The sequence below is a fragment of the Schistocerca gregaria genome, chromosome 9, assembly GCF_023897955.1.
Source record: "Schistocerca gregaria isolate iqSchGreg1 chromosome 9, iqSchGreg1.2, whole genome shotgun sequence".
Classification (NCBI taxonomy): Eukaryota; Metazoa; Arthropoda; class Insecta; order Orthoptera; family Acrididae; genus Schistocerca; species Schistocerca gregaria.
The window spans coordinates 203074941-203095728 of NC_064928.1; the positions used below are offsets into that span (position 1 = coordinate 203074941).

General features: G+C 41.8%; 1 protein-coding gene across 2 annotated transcripts in view; it reads right to left on the reverse strand.

Moving 5' to 3' along the window:
* LOC126291807 (uncharacterized) overlaps positions 1–20788 on the reverse strand; it is a 108752-nt gene that overhangs the window by 79580 nt on the left and 8384 nt on the right. The window lies entirely within an intron of this gene.

The window sequence follows — 20788 nt, forward strand, 5'->3', positions numbered from 1 at the left end:
ATCCCTCTTTACACGTGTACCACTTCAGGACGCCTTGGTACTCTTGGAAGAGCACTTCGAGCCCAAGATAGTAAAATTGTTTGAACATGTTCTCATCACAACCTGTTTCCAATACGACGGAGAATTTTATGAACAGGTTGATGGGGTAGCCGTGGGTTCGCCACTTGCTCTAGCGATTGCCAATCTCTATATGGAGCACTTCGAGGAGTTGGCACTAGAAACGGCACGGCTTAAACCTAAACACTTCTTCCGTTACGTTGATGGCACGTTCATTGTGTGGGAACATGGAAGAGAAGCCCCAAATGAAAGCACCTGAACAGCACTCACAAAAACACCCAGTTCACTATGGAGTTAGAACAAGAATCATGCCTTCCATTTTTGGATAGTCTTATAAGGAGAAAAGCAGACGGCCCTCTAGGACATGCAGTATAAAGAACGAAGACCCACACAGATCTTCATCTCCATTCTTCAAGCTGCCATCACCCAGCGCAGTGGCGCACTCCCCTAACGACGCTGGTTCACAGAGCAGGAGCCATCTGTGACAAAGACAGCCTTCCAGCTGAGCTGCAGCACCTTGAGGATGTGTTTCGTCAGAGTGGTTACAGCGAAGCGGACATTAGACATGTATTGAGGAAGAAAAAGAGTGACACACCCATCCGTAAAGAAGAGGAATAGGAAAAGAAACTCGCCTTTTTGCCCTGCTTTGGGCCCCCATCAGCGAAAATCGCGAGAATAATGGGGGAAAACAACATTGAACCGTGCGTGGCTCGTGTTTGTGCCATTTCTTATATTACATCTTCTTTTTAGCGTACTGCCACCTCGTTATGTTAATTTTCAATTACTACTGCTACTGAGTTGCTACCTTGCCTGCTCGTGAACGGCAGCAGCAGCCTTTATCGATATAGGCCCTGCCGTATTATCTTTTCTGGACTGCTATTACTTCTCGGTCGTCGTGTGTTGTTTGAGTTAGTTCGGACCTGGCAGTGTTTGAATTGGCATGCGGCACAAGTTCAGTCGGGGCGCGGCATCAGTGAGGTCCGGACCTCCGTGACTCGTCTGACGGTTGCCGACACACATGACTGCAGTGGCGACGACTTTGGTTGGTCGTCGGTCGGTCGTCTGGCCGGACGACGTGTATTTGGCCGGCGATCGCTAAAGGTTGGCTGTGTGTGCTGAGTCATGATTGGTCACTGTTATTGTACAGTCATTGCCTTTAGCAGTGCAAGTGTTCGTGTAGTTTGTGTGATTTTAATAAAGTTCTTTTAAATGTTGTCGGCGTATTGGTTCTTAGGAGTCGGTCGGTTGGGGTGGAGCAGGGAGGAATTCTCGACGGGGCGAAGATTGGCTGGGCCCGCTGGCGGTCTCTACGCGGTGTCGGAGAGTATGGCGCTGATCCCATTGCTATGAGGTCCGTGGTTGAGTTTTGATTTAACCTATCAGAAAGACAAGAATGTTCATATTGTGCCGTTTGGAGTTCGTTGTCGGCTGTTGGATATTCCCGCGAGCATCAACGTCGTTTTCAAGTTGGAAAATTCTAGCCACCCTCCGGTGGAGTTTCACTGTATTTGGTTATTTGAATTGAAGTGTACCAGCGGAATCTTCTGCCTTGTGGCCGTTAACGTTCCGGTTACATGCCTGGCCGTTGACGTAAATTTCAGGCAGTGTAGTTTTCCAGTACGGTGTGTAGTTTGACAGCTCCGTGTACGATTGGTTGTGGGCGGCAAGATATTCTACGTTGTTGTGTTGAACTCCCTATTGTGCCCTGGTCGGGTGTAGTGGAAGTTATCTTGTCGGTGGGTCCGATGACTGTCAAGTCGTTCGGTTGGGTTGTTGTCGGATCGTGAATGGTCGGCCCGACTGCCTGTCTCACCTAAGAGAGCCTTAGTGTTTGAATTACAGGCCGACCCTCGAACATCTGGGCGCCCTTGGGTGTACTGCCTTATTTTTTAAAATTTGTTCTTGTTGTTGGTACCTGGATGGCTTCTAGCCGTTTTGTGTTTTACATTAGAGTTAGTTTAAAATACTGTTTCACGTAAGTCCTCTGGCACTAAATTTTTTTTTGAATTTTTAAGTATTCGGCCTTCAGCCAGTTTGAGTTTTAGTTGTTTGTTCTTAAGGCCTTCAGCCAAAATAAAGAACTGTTTCACGAAAGGACTTCGCTAATTTTTTTAAAAAAATTATGTTTTGGAGTTTTAAGTTTTCGGCCTTCGGCCGATTTCAATTTAACTTGTTTACTTCAGCCTAACCAAATAACTGTTTTAAGATAAGGCTTTCCCTTTAAATTTCTAATTATTCTTACATTTGAAGTTATTGAACTTCAGCCATTTTGAAATTAAAGTGGCTTTCAGCCGGCAATTAAGTACAAAACAATAAAGCTGTGTGTTTAAAAAAATTTTTGGGCTTTTGTAATGTTTGATCAAATAATAAAGTTGTATCTTAGAGTGTAACTGACAGCCCTTTATTATGGCCCCTTTTCACAATTTATTCTATCTCTCCTGTCCTGCTGGTAAAGGAGGGCGTTTCAACATCAAAGCAATTTTTCGACCACCTCCAAAAACGAAAGAGTTGCTAGGCTCGGTGAAGGACAAATTGCTCAAGTTCCGGTATATACAGGATGGTCCATTGATAATCGGGCCAAATATCTCACGAACTAAGCATCAAACGAAAAAACTACAAAGAACGAAACTCGTCTATCTTGAAGGGGGAAACCAGATGGCGCTATGGTTGGCCAGCTAGATGGCGCTGCCATAGATCAAACGGATATCAACTGCGTTTTTTAACATAGGAACCCCCATTTTTTATTACATATTCGTGAAGTACTTAAAGACATATGAATGTTTTAGTTGGACCACTTTCCATCTTTGTGATAGATGGCGCTGTATTAGTCACAAACGTATAAGTACATGGTATCACGTAACATTCATCCAGTGCGCTCGGTATTTGCTGCGTGATACATTACCCGTGTTAAAATGGACCGATACGAATTGCGGAAAAGGTCGATATCGTCTTGATGTTTAGCATTTGTGATCAAAATGCCAGAGGGGGGTGTGCTACAGTTGCTGCTCGGTATCCTGGACATTCATATTTCTTTACATACTACACGAATATGTAATAAAAAATGGGGGTTGCTAATTAAAAATAAAAACGCAGTTGATATCCGTTTGACCTATAGCAGCGCCATCTAGCGGGCCAAACATAGAGCCATCTGGTTTCCTCCATCAAGCTAGACAAGTTTCGTTCTTTGTAGTTTTTTCGTTTGACCCTTATTGCGTGAGAACACGATCAATGGACCACCCTGTATATAGTACACCCTGCGAATATGGGTTCCAGTGCATGGTCAAACACAACGCTGCATCTCGCAAGGCTGCCAGGAACCCATTAGATGCGTACGACTGGGGCACAAGGACAAATCGGCCGTGGCACAACACACCCTCGACGAGGGACTCACCTTTCAATTTGAAGAAACGAAAATGCTTTGCCGAGCCAGTGGCTTCTGGGAGAGCGTAATCAAGGAATCAGTCGAAATGAGATTACATGACAATCTCGTCAACAGGGACGAGGGCTACCATTTAAGTTCTGCGTGGAGCCCTGCAATTGGAGCTATATGGCGGGACCGTGCTCAGCTGCTAACGCTTCACGATTCTAAGCTAGACTAACGCGGTAGATGGCCGGTCTCGCCCATCCACGCGCGGTCCCCTCCACCCCTCCCCCCCCCCCAGCACCCAGCGTCGGTGGAGGGGTGGGGAGGGATGGCCTCCGCGCGCCGCTGGCCGGCTATATATAGATGACGGCCGCAGTCCGTCAAATACATTGGTGTCTGGCTGGACCGGAAACAACTCTGGGGGGGGGGGACCACATTCAACACGTGACCAACAAAGCAAACGCGAGGCTCAGACAACTCTACCCTAAGCTTAACGGACGTGGTACACTGAATAGGAGGGTGTCTAGATCCATGTACATGACACTTATTCGACCTCTGATGACGTACGCAGCCCCTGTTTGGGGATAAGCTGCCCGCACACGCCTGCGCCGTCTCAAACAGAACGAAGTACTCAGAATTATAAGCAGAACTCCGCGTTGCACATGAGCCGCGGATCTTCACCGGGAAATCGACTAGATACCATCTTGCAGGTATTCCAAAAACTCTCCACACTACTGTAAAAAGAAAAAAACGTCGCGCAACCCGTTTATCCTTTCTCTGGGTAACTACGACCACAACCATGGATGGAAACATAATAGACCAAAGGCACTATTGGCGAGGAATTAAACATCTATCCTCCACTGTACGCTAACTCGACAGTACTGGCGAGCCCTTGCAACACAACTACTACTGGTAACCCCAGATGCTCGACCGGAAAAAAAAAATAAAAAAACCGGCAACCGCAGGGAAACCATACTGTACACAGCACGCAAACCAGCCACACACACCCCCTACACTGTGAGCAGATCTATGACCGATGGCACACTACTGTATGACGACCTTCAACTGTTACAGTGACGCAGCAACTGCAGCAAGCCCCACAACGAGCTCCTGCAACGAGAAAGGTAACGATGCACGATACCTCGCACTAACATAACCTCACCTTGCATGCACTGTCGTAGACACCAAGCCGCTACTGCCCTTACTACCCGTCCTACAGTCGCAGAGGTTTGTTTCCCTTGGCGCTTGCCTTGGCTCTTTTCTTCATCTGCCCTTACAACCGCTACCCTTCGATCGCTTGCCTCCACTTTCTATCTCCTGATGGACCATGTTAATGAGTAATCTTGTTGTTGTGGTCTTCAGTCCTGAGACTGGTTTAATGCAGCTCTCCATGTTTATCCTGCGAAAAAAAAGGTGCACATGGCTCTGAGCACTATGGGACTTAACATCTATGGTCATCAGTCCCCTAGAACTTAGAACTACTTAAACTTAACTAACCTAAGGACATCACACAACACCCAGTCATCACGAGCCAGAGAATATCCTGTGCAAGGTTCTTCATCTTCAAGTACCAACTGCAACCTACATCCTTCAGAATCTGCTTAGTGTATTCATCTCTTGGTCTCCCTCTAAGATTTTTACCCTCCACATTGCCCTCCAATGCTAAATTTGTGGCCCCCTGATACCTCAGCACATGTCCTACCAACCGGTCCCTTCTTCTCGTCAAGTTGTGCCACAAACTCCTCTTCTCCCCAATTCTATTGAATACCTCCTCATTAGTTATGTGATTTACCCATCTAATCTTCAGCATTCTTCTGTAGCACCACATTTAGAAAGCTTCTATTCTCTTCTATTATCGTCCATGTTTCACTTCCATACACGGCTACAGTCCATACAAATACTTTCAGAAACGACTTCCTCGCACTTACATCTATACTCGATGTTAACAAATTTCCCTTCTTCAGAAACGCTTTTCTTGTCATTGTCAGTCTTTTATATCCTCTCTACTTCGACCATCATGAGTTATTTTGCTCTCCAAATAGCAAAACTCCTTTACTACTTAAAGTGTCTCATTTCCAAATCTAATTCCCTCAGCATCGCCAGACGTAATTCGACTACATTCCATTATCCTCGTTTTGCTTTTGTTGATGTTCATCTTATATCCTCCTTTCAGGACACTGTCCATTCCGTTCAACTGATCTTTGAAGTCCTTTGCTGTCTCTGACATCGGCAAACCTCAAAGTTTTTATCTCTTCTCCATGGATTTTAATCTTACCCAGGCTAAATCAGAGCCCGCATCCTGTGACTCCTGATTCAAAACTAACATGTTATACGGAGGTGCTAGTAGAATTTTTGGTTTGGTCACCACGTAGGTGTGGGAGTGGAGGGGCCCCATCCCTTATGGAAAGTCCATTCCTGTCTGGGTCTGCACGCCGCGCACCGCACGCACGCACCGCTACGCTCGCTTAATCCACTAGCCCAACGGCGTGTCCGAACGCGGAATGGGAGGCAAGTTGGCTCTTGTGGCCGAGCTCCTGCTCACGCTGGGGGGAGATGGCCGGGGCAACAAGAAGAGGCGAAGCAGACCGCAGCAGAATGGAGAATGTTGCCACTGCCAGAAGGTCGGGCACGTCGCCAGGACGTGCAGGGGCACAGTCGCGTGTTTGAAGTGTGCCAAGGCGCATGACACACGAGACTCCGAAAGACCGCGACACGACACGCCCACGTGCGTGAACTGCGGTGGCGCGCACGCTGCAAACTCGCGCAGCTGCGCGTACCTGAAGCAGCAGGCATCCACCAGTAAAGTTTCTTGCAAGGAAGTCATCACCTTCTCGTTCAAAGCGCAGAAGAAGTTCTTGACAAGCATCAACACGTCGTTCTCTCATTTGAGGAGTCATCTGCGGTGACACCCATGTTTCAGACACTTTGTGAAACTGGAGCACATCATGTACAATGTAGTGTGGTGACCCGTGACTAATCTATAAACATGCTGCAATGTCATTGAGTGTCACTCGGCGGTTTTTCTTCACTATGGCTTCAACTGCAGCAACGTTCTGTGGAGTCACAACTCTACATCTACATCTACACGATTACTCCAATTCACATTTAAGTGCTTGGCAGGGGGGTTCATCGAACCACAATCGTACTATCTCCCTACCATTCCATTCCCGAACAGCGTGCGGGAAAAACGAACATCTAAACCTTTCTGTTCGAGCTCTGATTTTATTTTGTTGATCATTCCTACCTATGTAGGTTGGGCTCAACAAAATATTTTCGCATTCGGAACAGAAAGTTGGTGACTGAAATTTCGTAAATAGATCTCGCCGCGACGAAAAACGTCTTTGCTTTAATGACTTCCATCCCAACTCGCGTATCATATCTGCCACACTCTCTCCCCTATTACGAGATAATACAAAACGAGCTGCCCTTTTTTGCACCCTTTCGATGTACTCCGTCAATCCCACCTGGTAAGGATCCCACACCGCGCAGCAATATTGTAACAGAGAACGAACGAATGTAGTGTAAGCTGTCTCTTTAGTGGGCTTGTTGCATCTTCTAAGTGTCCTGCCAATGAAACTCAACCTTTGGCTCGCCTTCCCCACAATATTATCTATGTGGTCTTTCCAACTTAGGTTGTTCGTAATTTTAACACCCAGGTATTTAGTTGGAGTGACAGCCTTGAGAATTGTACTATTTATGGAGTAATCGAATTCCAACGGATTTCTTTTGGACCTCATGTGGATCACCTCAGACTTTTCGTTATTTAGCGTCAACTGCCATCTGCCACAGCATACAGCAATCTTTTCTAAATCGCTTTGCAACTGATACTGGTCTTCGGATGACCTTACTAGACAGTAAATTACAGCATCATCTGCGAACAACCTACGAGAATGCTCAGATTGTCATATATATATATATCTCAGGAACAACAGAGGTCCCAGGACGCTTCCCTGGGGAACACCTGATATCACTTCAGTTTTACACGATGATTTGCCGTCTATTACTACGAACTGCGACCTTCCTGACAGGAAATCACGAATTCAGTCGCACAACTGAGACAATACTCCATAGACCCGCAGATTGATTAGAAGTCGCTTGTGAGGAATTGTGTCAAAAGCTTTCCGGAAATCTAGAAATACGGAATCAACTTGAGATCCCTTGTCGATAGCAGCCATTACTTCATGCAAATAAAGAGCTAGCTGCGTTGCACAAGAACGATGTTTTCTGAAACCATGCTGATAACGTATCAATAGATCGTTCCCTTCGATGTGATTCATAATGTTTGAATACAGTACATGCTCCAAAACCCTACTGCAAACCGACGTCATGATATAGGTCTGTAGTTTGATGGATTTCTCCTACTACCCTTCTTAAACACTGGTGCGACCTGCGCAATTTTCCAATCTGTAGGTACAGATCTATCAGTGAGCAAGCGGTTGTATATGATTGCTAAGTAGGGAGCTATTGTATCAGCGTCTCCGACCGCGTCAATTGCTTAAAACTACACCAACTTTCGGCCAAGGACTCCTTGGCCACTGTCAGGTGTTATGACTGCCAGTGGGCTGTTGGTGCGCCCTTATATACGCTAGCTGCCGACTGTGACGTCACTGGTGCCCGTGACATTGCCATATATGGGCATGTTTTGAGTCTGCGTTCGATGTGCCCTCTTCAACCGCGCGATCGCTGGATCCCACGCAGCGCTGAGCTGCAAGCCACCGTCTCTATTCAGGGTGTTTACGATAGCTTCCTTTATTAAGCTGTCCCAGAAGCCGTTAGTGCGAGCCACGACAATCGTCAAATTTTGTGTGGTGATCGTTTTCTAACGCAAGCTCAGATAACGCAGATTTCTCTGGATAGCGTAGGCAATGATACCTCTCGTGTTCTTTCCTGCCTTGTTCCACAGTACGCACTGTTTGTGCGATGCACTTCTGGCCACACTCACAAGGTATTTAGACTCGAGGTGTTCTGAGACCTACTGCGTCTTTAACTAGTCTCAGTAACTGACGGATTTTCGTTGGAGGCTTGAAGATTGATTTGATCTTGTCTCTTTTCAACAGGCGGCTCGTCTTGCCCGACACAGAGCCACAGATGGACAGCAAAGCAAGTTCCATTTCCTGCTCTTCGTCGGTGGTCTTATTCTGATACTTCCCAGAAATCACTTCTTTCACTTGATGGGCGGTGTAGCCGTTATTCCCGAAAACCTTGCATAGGTGGGTCAGTTCATGGGGCAGGTTATCGTCGTCTGAAATTACTGTTGCGCGATGCACCAAAGTTTGTAACACTGTGCGCTTCTGTGCTGGACGATGACGGCTGGTGGCGTGCAGGTACAGATCTGTGTGGGTGGGTTTTCTGTAGACGCTGTGGCCGAGGCACCCATCTCGTTTACGGTGGACAAGGACGTCGAGGAAAGGCAATGCATTATCTTTTTCCACCTCCATTGTGAACTGGATATTACTGTTGATGACATTGAGGTGTTCCAAAAACTCGTCTAGCCGGCAGCTAGCGTATATAAGGGAGCACCAACATCCCAATGGCAGTCATAACACTTGACAATGACCAAGGAGAGCTTGGCCGAAAGCTCACGTAGTTTCAAGCAATTGACACGGTTGGAAACCCGAGAACATGTTATTAAATCATGCTCTAATTCGTCAGGAAAAGGGACCTGCACACCGTGAACACGAACCCTTTCTTCACGCCGTGCGACTGGAGGAAGCAGTCGCCCGGTTACGAAAGGAGATCTGCGATGGCAGAAAATCCTAAGAAATTTTGGTCTATGTCGAAGCGGTAGGTGGATCAAAACAAAACGTCAAGACACTCTGTGACTAAAATGGTACTGAAACAGAGGATGACAGGTTAAAGGCCGAAATACTAAATGTCTTTTTCCAAAGCTGTTTCACAGAGGAAGACTGCACTGTAGTTCCTTCTCTAGATTGTCGCACAGATGACAAAATGGTAGATATCGAAATATACGACAGAGGGATAGAGAAACAATTAAAATCGCTCAAAAGAGGAAAGTCCGCTGGACCTGATGGGATACCAGTTCGATTTTACATAGAGTACGCGAAGGAACTTGCTCCCCTTCTTGCAGCGGTGTACCGTAGGTCTCTAGAAGAGCGTAGCGTTCCAAAGAATTGGAAAAGGACACAAGTCATCTTCGTTTTCAAGAAGTCACGTCGAACAGATGTGCAGAACTATAGACCTATATCTCCAACGTCGATCAGTTGTAGAATTTTGTACGAGTATAATGACTTTTCTGGAAACTAGAAATCCACTCTGTAGGAATCAGCATGGGTTTCGAAAAAGACGATCGTGTGAGACCCAGCTCGCGCTAATCGTCCACGAGACTCAGAGGGCCACAGACAAGGGTTACTAGGTAGATGCCGTGTTTCTTGACTTACGCAAGGCGTTCGATGCAGTTCCCCACAGTCGTTTAATGAACAAAGTAAGAGCATATGGACTATCAGACCAATTGTGTGATTGGATTGAAGAGTTCATAGATAACAGAAGAGCAGCATGTCATTCTCAATGGAGAGAAGTCTTCCGAAGTAAGAGTGATTTCAGGTGTGCCGCAGGGGAGTGTCGTAGGACCGTTGCTATTCACAATATACATAAACGACCTTGTGGATGACATTGGAAGTTCACTGATGCTTTTTGCGGATGATGCTGTGGTATATTGAGAGGTTTGAATAATGGAAAATTGTACTAAGATGCAGGAGGATCTGTAACGAATTGAAGCATGGTGCAGGGAATGGCAATTGAATCTCAACGTAGACAAGTGTAATGTGCTGCGAGAACATAGAAAGATAGATCTCATATCATTTAGCTACAATATAGCAGGTCAGCGACTGGAAGCAGTTTATTCCATAAATTATCTGGGAGTACGCATCAGGAGTGATTTAAATGGAATGATCATATAAAGTTGATCGTCGGTAAAGCAGATGCCAGACTGAGATTCATTGGAAGAATTCTAAGGAAATGCAAGCCGAAAACAAAGGAAGTAGGTTACAGTACGCTTGTTCGCCCACTGCTTGAATACTGCTCAACTGTGTGGGACCCGTACCAGGTAGGGTTGATAGAAGAGAGAGAGAAGATCCAACGGAGAGCAGCGCACTTCGTTACAGGATCATTTAGTAATCGCGAAAGCGTCACGGAGATGATAGATAAACTCCAGTGGAAGACTCTGCAGGAGAGACGCTCAGTAGCTCGGTACGGGCTTTTATTGAAGTTTCGAGAACATACCTTCACCGAGGAGTCAAGCAGTATATTGCTCCCTCCTACGTATACCTCGCGAAAAGACCATGAGGATAAAATCAGATTAGAGCCCACACAGAGGCACACCGACAATCCTTACCACGAACAATACGAGACAGGAATAAAAGGGAGAACCGATGGAGTTACTCAAGGTACCCTCCGCCACACACCGCCAGGTGGCTTGCGGAGTATGGATGTAGATGTATATACTTCGTATGAAAGTGACGAAGTACTTTCTAAAAGCTCTACTTTTATCGCCTATTTTTGATGAGAACTAGGTATTATTTTTCGTTTACTTACATTTTGTGAACAGAGACTGCATATCAAAAACACGTAAATGTAATTTTGAGCATCAAAATTAAAATTAAAATTAAAAACAAAGGAAATTATGTCGAAAGTGAAGTATGTTACCGTATTAACTCTAATGGAACCGACGACACAACCATCTATTAACACAATTTGGAATTAGCGCGTGAAAAGCGAGCTGGACGTATCAGGAATTCAGCTAGTGTAAAGAGGTTGTGCGACACTTTCTAATTGCCACCGCTGTTTGGAGATAGCGCGTTGAGCGTGGTCAGTTATGTTTATCTCAAAGTCAGAGGTCACACGTAATCAGCTCAGCTGCAGCCGCTGGCGGCTAGCCGGTTCATTCAGAGCCTCTGAGAGAGGAAGATCTCTAAAAATTTTCTATTAGTAGTCTGTGTTGTGCATCGTATGTCAAATTTCTCTTTCCATACATCACAACATATGAGAGAGGGTCATTAGGAGGTTTGTAGATGAAAGTCGCATGGTAGTCTTCTGTGAAGTGACAACGTCCTTTTTACGCGCCATGTTAATGACATAAATCGGATAATTCATTATAAAACTAAATGGGCCGATATCGATGTCTGAATTTAGTACAACTCGTTTAAAACCGAGAAATGCGTCGTATGCTTTGAGAAACTTATCTGGTGGGTTCCTGTTCCACATCTCCTGCGGAAACACTTCATTTCGACTATTTTTCAGGTATATGTTCTGAAGTTTAACGTGATCGAATATTGAAGAGTCAACTAACTGATTATTTTTTCGATTTGTCTGAAATGTGACAAAAACGAAGTAAGGCATGTCGAATTCTACCGAGTTACAGCAATTTGTGATACCGAGTTCAAAATTATTTTTGGCAGATGAGCCAGATAAGCCTTCGACAGTATGAAGCTCATAAAAAGAAATAGGAATTTTCTGGTTTTTCAGAATGTTTTCTCGCTTTTCTAGCTCGTAATTTGGTTCATATTTGACAATTGGAACTCGAATTGCCTTCGATTCTATAACAATTTTTCCTTCTTTTGGAAGAGTGTCTTTTATTTCAATTCCAACATCATTTTTGTCAGCCCATCGAAGAATTACTACATGTAAAAATTACAGTTAAATAACCATCGATATCGGATAAAGGACTTCTCTTAAATTTTTATTTTTCCATTATTAAGAATATGTCCTTCTAATCTTATTTTGTCAGTAACAGATAAAATCAGATGCAGTAAAACTAATGAGGAAATGAAAGGATATTCAATTCTAGACAAAATATTATTGCCCATCCTTATCGTTACGAAGTGAAACAGTTTTGCTATGCAATTATCGATTAACCGCTTGATTTCCCGTCGTACGTTGGATAATCCGTTCCATCAGTTCCAACAACACTGAAAGTCATATAAAGTTGTGCATGATTCGGATGAAGCCATCCATCACCAATATTTATTTCCAATTTCTGTATCCTTATATGGCACATTTAAATTATTTTTAGTCTTCTCATTCATGGGGAATAAGTAGAACTGATATCTCTCGATTTTATTCATGGTCGCTGATTTATTAAGCAAAATTTTTAAGCCGTTTCGAAAAGAACATTCACATTAGCTCCGTTAAAGTCGATCAAATTATCATTTTCGTCAGTTACAGCAACGTTTAAATCTTGAATTGGATCAAAAATTGGAACATAAACAGGAAAATGCGGTTCGTGGATTATTGGTCCACCAAATTATGCATTAGGCTTGAATGAGGCGCTAATATTAGTTTCTCAGTGAAAATGATCAGTAACCTTTACAAACATCCCACCAGCAATGTTTTTTGGGACCGTTTTTAGCCACATATTTTTGTTTTAGTCTCAACAACTTGGTTACTAAAACCAAACATATTTCCAATGCTGTCTTTTATGTCCATGTATAATTTTGCATCACTTTCAATAACAACTGTTTAAAATTTCATCTGCTGTGATGCGAATATCTGGCTTCTTCGAATGAATAAACTTTTCCAAGTTTTTCAAACTATACTGACCAGTTGGAATTTCTACCGTTTCTCCATCGCAGCAAAGTTTATTATTTCTCGATGTGATATTCGGAGCTAGAAAAGTTGAAATAAGACTTACAGAAAAGAAGTCGAAAAATAAACATGGTAAACTTTTACTAAATTCTATTCGATATGCAATAATTGGGCCAAGCGCATGCGGAAAGACTACATTATTGATCGACAGTTATAGTCTACCTCCAGGGTGGCTGAACTGGAAAAAAATTAATCATTTGCATGTCAATTCCAAAAGCTTATATCAGCCAAAATACTTACAATTCATAAAAAATGTGCAAAAAATTGAAATCCGGCAACAGCAGTCCGAAAAAATTGCTACATTTGTCGAGAATAACGACGACATCGTTTCATTGGATCAGTATCAAGACAATTAAGTTGTTGTTTTCGATGACTTAATTCTTGAGAACCATGATATCGTTAGAGAATATTTTACGAGAGGCAGACATAAAGAAAAACCTTGTTTTTAATGAGCTCAAACGTATTCAAAAATACCTAAACAGTTAGAGACAATCTCAGGTTGACACAAATCTAAATCTCATTTACCACGAGTTCGTTAGTGGTAATTTGAAGAAGTTTGATGAGTTTAAAGAAATGCGCAGTACGTGTTGGAAAGATGACTTCGGATTTTTTACGAAAGGCATGACTAGGAAACCGAACAATGGCAAGTTTAGGAACAAAATGCAGCATTTTATTAAATTTTAATTTATCATTATATGAGAGGTAAAACTGCATATTAGACCACCGCGGCGATGTTTCACCGGAACAAGTAAGTGAATTTAAAGAATCTCTTGATTATTTGCAAAAATATGAAAAATTAGATGAAGTTGGCGAACATTACAGCAATTGCGTATGGTCTGATGAGGATGCTACATGCGGTCCAGACACATGCGGTTGTTATAACTTTAATAAACTTATGGCTAGAATACGCCAACTAATTAAATTTTATTATGAATGTAATCGTTCAACACAAACGTTATCGTTCCTCTAGAGCGTTTACTGTTTTTTCGTCCTTAGTAAATGTTTGCAAAATACGGTGAGGAGTTTGTTAAAGAAGCCAAACGCAACCGAAAGAAAGCTGAAGAACTGGAAGAACACTACAGGCTTTGGAAAAAAGCAGCCACGTACAGAATATGAAAAATATAATAAAGAAGACTAACCTGTTATCGACACAATCCAACAAGTGAAACAGGGAATCGAAGGATTAGGTGATAATGTTCTGAAAGCGATCGAGGAAAACAGGTTGAAAAACAGATGAGTCCTTATCGTCAACACACAAAAAGACTTTGGAGATGTATCCCCAAAACAACTACACGATTGGTCTGACGACGTTCCTGGCAAGTATGACTACACATTAAGCGTATCAGAAATTGAAGACGCGTTGAAAAAATCTGAACGCAGTTCAAAGCCTGCTTCAGCTGGCGCTGACGTTAGAAAAATAAATGTTAGTGAAAGAATGTCAAAGTTCATTAATCACAGCGAAGGAAAATTTTTCGGATTGAAACCTGTTGGTACACAAATTCGTTTGGCGTTTTCCTGTTGAATTCGATGGCGATAAATTAAAAATTGGTGGGAAAGAGTACGATGGCAGGGATTGATTAATTAATCTCTTAACTAAAAAACAAATTACAATGGATGATTTGAATAATAATTTCGATGGTGAAGATTTGTCAATTTATGCGGATATATTATTCTGTTCAGGAGCCTTGTATTCTGAAACTAACCCGAATACAGGAAAATCAAGTAGAGGCAAAAAATTCGATAAACTGATAATAGAAATTGTTAGCGTCTATTTTCCAAAAGTGTATCAAGTACCGTCAGATTCAAAATCAAATTCGGCTGAAAGCAGTTCGCCTGAGAAAATGGGCGAAGGCTTAATAAAAAAGTATACAGGTAAACCGGTTGAGTATATTTGGACGAAGGATGTTCGGCAGTTAATCGACAGATTACCAGTCACTCATGGCGAAGAACTAGCGCGGAATAATTAGCGATTTCATCATCAACAATCCTAAAGGGATTCCTTACTTCATCGGATTTTTTGACGATCTTCCACACACGTCCTGGACAAGTGAAAAATATGGGAAAGGCCTCGTAAACACTTTGATCAACAAATTACCGTTAGAAATGCATCTTCCAGGCTACTCGTTCTGTGGTCCGGGAACTAAATTGGATGTGCGACAAGCTCGCGGTGATCCGGGAATTAATACGCTAGACGAGACCCGTAAAAAACATGATATCGCTTACAGAGATCATAAAGATTTAGAAAAAAGACGTGAAGCAGATAAAGAACTTCAGCTAGCCGCGAAAGAAAGAATGCATGCGAGTGATGCTTCTGTACGTGAAAAAATTGCTGCAACTGCGGTTAGAGGAATAATGTATGGAAAGAGAAAGTAAGGAATGGGCGTCGCTGGTGCTGGTTTAGGCGTGGATGAAAATGGTTGGGGAGTTTAATCTTTATAAATTATTTAATCTGTGTAAATGAATAACTTTTCGATCGATTATACTTCGCTGCCCAGCGGCAAACCAAGCCAAGATCAATTAAATTTAGGTTGAATAATGACCAGCTAAATGCGATTCACCCATTTTTAACTGATGCACAAAAAAGAAAGAAAGCTAAAGATGATGGTAATAGTTTAGATGGGCACAGCCTTACGGATGAAGCTCTGTTGAGAGAATAATTAATGTCATTTCATTTCAGCTAACGTACAATCTCAAGACAACTGGCGCGTTAAGTGACGAAATATTAAATGCTATGAAGAAACCTAGATGCAGTGTAGAAGATTCGTTTGGGTAGCTATAGAACTACTATGTATGAATGGAATAAGAAGAATATAAAGTGGTTCTATAAAGGAGCAGTTAAAGTCTTAGAAATAACAGAAAAAGCATTCCACGTATGGGAAAAATATACTGATATTAAATTTCACCTCAGCATTAATAATGCCGACATATTAATTTCAAATAAAAGACGGCTACATGAAAATGAATTATACGGTCATCGTTGCCCAAATGATCTGGACGGAAACGGAAATGTGTTACGTCATGCACTTTTTCCAAATAAGAATATTGATCCGATAGAAATTCACATGGATGATGATGAGTTATGGTACATAGAAATTGACAAAAATACGCCAAAACATCTGACAAATTTATTTGAAGTCTTAATTCACGAAAATGGCCACTCGTTAGGTCTCTATCATTCGGATGTTTACGAATAAACAATGTATGCATATTATAATGGCTCACACATAGAATTATTTCAAGATGATATTGATGCAATCCGAAGTTAGTATGGAACTACACGGCCAACGATACCGGCTCAGCCAGAATCAACACAGCCTTCTATACCAAATGAACGAATTGAGTCATTATGTCAAATGAAAAAGTTCGATCACTTACTTTTTGTAGATGGAGCTTTATATATTTTTCATAAGAACTGGGTTTCGACAGGTGTCAACAAGCCACGATTGATAACTAGATGGTTAACATTCTTACCCCAAAATATCCGAAAAATTGACGATATATACCAAAGAGCAAGTGGCGAAGTTGTGTTATTTGTTAACAGTACAATATACATGATGAATTTACACACACAACAATTAATTCCAGGGTATCCAAAATCAATATGTATTACAGGATTACGTAAAAAATTATTAACTCCTGTTATCAACACTTATTCAGGAAGACCATTTTTATTCTTTAATGAACTTTTCTACGCGGATTTAGATGAATGTAGCTTTACATATAAATCGCGAGCAGCTATAAGTAGAGAATATCCAGGATTACCAACTAAAATAACTTCTTCATTTCGGTACATTAATGGATTCATGTATTTTTTCATGGATGAAACTTTTTATGAATATAATGAATTCCAAAAAGAGTTGTTAGAGCTGACACAAATGATCTTTCTTTGTTTAGTGTTGAATGTAGAGAATTGGTTCCCAAGGTAATAAATGTTCTGAAAGATACATTGCAGAAATTAGAAAATTTTACTTTGTTCTAACGAATTTTTTCTACATAAATGGAAGCGCAATCGCAGTCTGAATGCAGTTCTAAGACTGGTGATGCTGACAGAACTAATGTAAATATTGCAATACTGAGCAAACAGTTGATAAATTTGAAACAGAAATACACGAAAGATGGTTATAGACGAATGTGTTAAGAGTGTTCAAATAAATTTCAAGTAAAAAACTAAAATGAAAATTGAATTCCTTGGGTATGTGGAAAAAAACATTGCTAAATATTACTGTAAAGAGCACTTACGGTGAATTCCGAGTGAAGAACATTCGGAAGTATTGTTGTCGATGGGAGCGGATAAATCATCTGCTGAAGCAGCTGCAGTGCTTCATCCATCCTCAAAAAAATGTATTGGTTGTCAAGAAATTAAAGATCGAAGATGTTTCTACAGAAATCCTTCACATAAAGATAAGCATGATAGTAGGCATAAAAAGTGAGTATTAGAAAACATGAAGAATAAAAGACAAAATAAGAAATGAATGTGTGAGTCTTGTTTTTAATAAAGACGCTAAAAGAGACGACCAAATGGAGACGCAGTATTCTGAAAGTCGTTAGATCGAAAACATCACAGCAGTTCAACATCGCGATTACTGTATGAGAAATAATTTACGTGGCTATAGTAAATTAAATAAATTTGATCTAATTAGCTTTCTTATTCGACATCGGCGGCCGCAGATGCAGTCTGCAGGTGCGGTGTAAGACAGGCAGATCAATCTTTGGAAGTAGTTACCTTTTTGTAAAACATGAAGCGATGATGAGATTTTCTGTAATAATGGAGAAAAATTGTTCCCTTTCTATAAGGATTTATTTGAGAAACCGAGAGAAAGACGCACGGCTAGAGATTATGTGGTCGATACAGTGTTTGCGAACAGGCTACAGACAAATTTTGAGAACAACGGCAACTCTATTGAGCCTAGTCCCTTCTTGGCTGCAGTGAAATGGAAAATAATGCGAATTATCAAGCATAATTTAAGAATACATCGCGGATTGAATGTAACTTTTAAACTTTTTTGCGAGTACCAGACGTAGAGAGATGGAACTGTTACCGAGATCAGCTCCAGACAGAAATTTTCTGCGATTGGTCGCCTTAACCATTATGCTATTCGTGCACGCCTCCCGCACTGACTGAGTTCCGTTTGTAAGAGCGTCAACATCACTATACCCTAGTCTCCTACATTTATCACGAAATGCTTGCAGGCTTACTATGTATTACGCATCAGTGAGAAACGTGACACAGGGACAAGTTTGTGTCGGTCTGCGGCATGTGCGCGAGTAGCCTAATGGTTAAGATGACCGCTCGCGGTAAGCGGGAAATCTGGGTTTGCATCCCGGTCCGGCGCAAATTTTCATGTGTCACCAATAATTAGCACATCTGCCCATAATACAGCTGAGGCCAGGTTATTCGAATTCAGCGAGTTTTTTTGATTTAAAATGATATCACGGAAAACTAGTCAAAATTATATCACGTTATCACAAAAGAAAGATTTGCAAAGACTGAAGTCGGCTGAAAGATGCTGAAACAAATTTTGGTAACAAAAAATCTGAAGGTGGCTGTCAATTTATTTTTCTCCTTTCTGGAAGTGGAGTATTTATTACTGTCAGAGTAGTTTGCTTTGTAGCGAAATTGTTCGTGTGAAATGGCATGGGTAGAGGTTGTACCTGACAATCGGACTAAACTATTAACTGGATCGTTTTACCGACCCCCTACTCAGAAGCTCTAGTTGCTGAACAGTTAAATGAAAACCTGATTCTCATTTCAAATAAGTACACAGCTCATACAATTATAGTCGGAGGTGACTTTAATCTACCCTCGATATTCTGGAAAAATTATACGTTTGAAGCCGGCGGCAGACATAAAACGTCATCCGAAATTGTACTGAATGAGAAAATTAAGTTGAACAATTAGTTCAAGAGACCACTCGAAGCGTAAATAGTTGCGAAAGCATACTTGACGTTATAGCAACAAATAATCAAGGACAAATATGGAGAATCAAGACGAATACAGGGATTCGTGACCACAAGGGAGTTGCTGCTAGGCTGAATACCATAACCATCAAAAAGAAACGCAAAGTATATCTATTAAAAAAAAACGGATAAAAATGCTCTTAATACCTTTTGGTGAGACAGTCTTCACTCCTTCCGATCTGATCATGTAAGTGTAGAAAAGTTGTGGAATGTTTTCAAAGAGATAGTATCGACAGCAATTGAGAGATATATACCACATAAATTAATAAGTGATGGTATTGGTCCCCCATGGTACACAAAACGGGTCAGATCGTTGTTGCAGAAGCAACGAAAAAAGCATGCCAAATTTAAAAGAACGCAAAATCCCCAAGATTGGCAAAGTTTTACAGGAGTTCGAAACACTTCAAAGCGAGATGCTTTTAATACGCAATTTCCACAACGAAATTTTGTCTCGAAATCTGGCAGAAAACCCAAACAGATTCTGGTCATACATAAATCACACCAGTGGCAGGACGCAATCAATACCTCCATTGTGCGATAAAAACGGTGAAGTCACTGATGGCAGTGCTACTAAAGCAGAGTTATTAAACACGGTTTTCCGAAACTCCTTCACCAAAGAAGACGAAGTAAATAGTCCTGAATTCCAACCACGAGCAACTGCCAAGAAGATAAACATAGAAGTAGATATTCTCGGAGTAACGAAGCAGCTTAAATACCTTAATAAAGGCAAGGCCTTCGGTCCGGATTGTATGCCAGTCAGGTTCCTCTCAGAGTATGCTGATAAAATAGCTCACAGAAAGATCCGTACCTAAAGACTGGAAAATTGCTCAAATCACACCAATACTCAAAAAGGCAAGTAAGACTAATCCGCTGAATTACAGGCCTATTTCACTAACGTCGATTTGCAGTAGGGTTTTGGAACATATACTGTATTCGAATATTATGAAGTACCTCGAAGAAAACGATTTATTGACACATAGTCAGCACGGTTTCAGAAGATATCGTTCTTGTGAAACTCAACTAGCTCTTTGTAGCTCATGAAGTAATAAGTGCTATCGACAGGGGATGTCAAATTGATTCCATATTTTTAGATTCCTAGAAGACATTCGACACCGTTCCTCACAAGCATCTTCTACTCAAACTACGTGCCTACGGAGTATCGCCTGAGTTGTGTGACTGGATTCGTGATTTCCTGTCAGAAAGGTCACAATTTGTAGTAACAGACGGTAAGTCATAGAGTGAAACAGTAGTAATATCCGACGTTCCCCAAGGAAGTGTTATAGGCCCTCTATTGTTCCTGATCTATATTAACGATATAGGAGCCGTCTAAGATTGTTTGCAGATGATGCTGTCATTTAATGTCTTGTAGAGTCATCAGATGATGAAAACGACTTGCAAAATGGTGCGACAAGTGGCAATTGACCCTGAATAAGGAAAAGTGAGAAGTTATTCACATGAGTACTAAAAGAAATCAGCTAAATTTCGAGTACGCGATAAGTCACACAAATCTGAAGGCTGTAAATTCAACTAAATACTGAGGGATTTAATTACAAAAAACCTAAATTGGAACTATCACATAGATAATATTCTGGGTAGAGCAAACCAAAGACAGAGATTCATTGGCAGAACACTTAGAAGGTGCAACAGGTCTACTAAAGAGACACTTTACACCACGCTTGTCCGCCCTATTCTGGAGTATTGCTGTTCTGTGTGGGATCCGCGTCAGGTGGAACTCTCGGAAAAAGTACAAAGAAGGGCAGCTTGTTTTTTATTATCGCGAAATAGGGGAGATACTGTCACAGACATGAT